The sequence below is a fragment of the Chrysochloris asiatica genome, unplaced genomic scaffold (assembly GCF_000296735.1).
Source record: "Chrysochloris asiatica unplaced genomic scaffold, ChrAsi1.0 scaffold00053, whole genome shotgun sequence".
Taxonomy (NCBI): Eukaryota; Metazoa; Chordata; class Mammalia; order Afrosoricida; family Chrysochloridae; genus Chrysochloris; species Chrysochloris asiatica.
The window spans coordinates 11,671,215-11,671,929 of NW_006408571.1; the positions used below are offsets into that span (position 1 = coordinate 11,671,215).

A 715-nucleotide genomic window follows, 5' to 3' on the forward strand; every position below is an offset into this window, starting at 1 on the left:
GTTGTTGGAATAGAACATGGAAACATTGAATGGTTTAAAATAAGAAGGGTGTGTGACAAGGTTGTATTCTTTCACAATACTTATTCAACCTGTATACTGATCAAATAATACGAGAAGTTGGGTTCTATGAAGAAAAATGTGGCATCAGGATTGGAGTAAGACTCATTAACAACCTGTGATATGCAGATGATACAACCTTGCTTGCTGCAAGTGAAGAGGACTTAAAACATTTACTGATGAAAATCAAAGAGCACAGCCTTCGTTCGGTATGGACTGCATCTCAATGTAAAGAAAACAAAAATCCTCACCACTGGACCAATAAGCAACATTCTTATCAACGGATAAATGACTGAAGTTGTCAAGGACTTCATTCTTCTTGAATCAACTATCAACACTCACGGAAGCAGCAGTCAAGAAATCAGACGTATTGCATTAGGCAAATATGCTGCACAAGACCTTTTTAAAGAGTTGAAGAGCAAAGATGTCAGCTTGAGGACTAAGGTGCACCTGACCGAAGCCATGGTATTTTCAATAATCTCATATGCATGCAAAAGCTGGACAGTGACTAAGGAAGACCATAGAAGAATTGGTGCTTTTGAGTTATGGTGTTGGAATGGAATATTGAAAGTGCCATGGGCTTCCAAAAGAACCAACAGATCCATTTTGGAAGAAGTGCAGCCAGAGTGCTCCTTGGAGGCCACGATGGCCAAACTTC

At 39.7% G+C, this 715-nt stretch overlaps 1 protein-coding gene across 1 annotated transcript in view; it reads right to left on the reverse strand.

Moving 5' to 3' along the window:
- LOC102812519 (protein FAM205A-like) overlaps positions 1-715 on the reverse strand; it is a 74,189-nt gene that overhangs the window by 15,067 nt on the left and 58,407 nt on the right. The window lies entirely within an intron of this gene.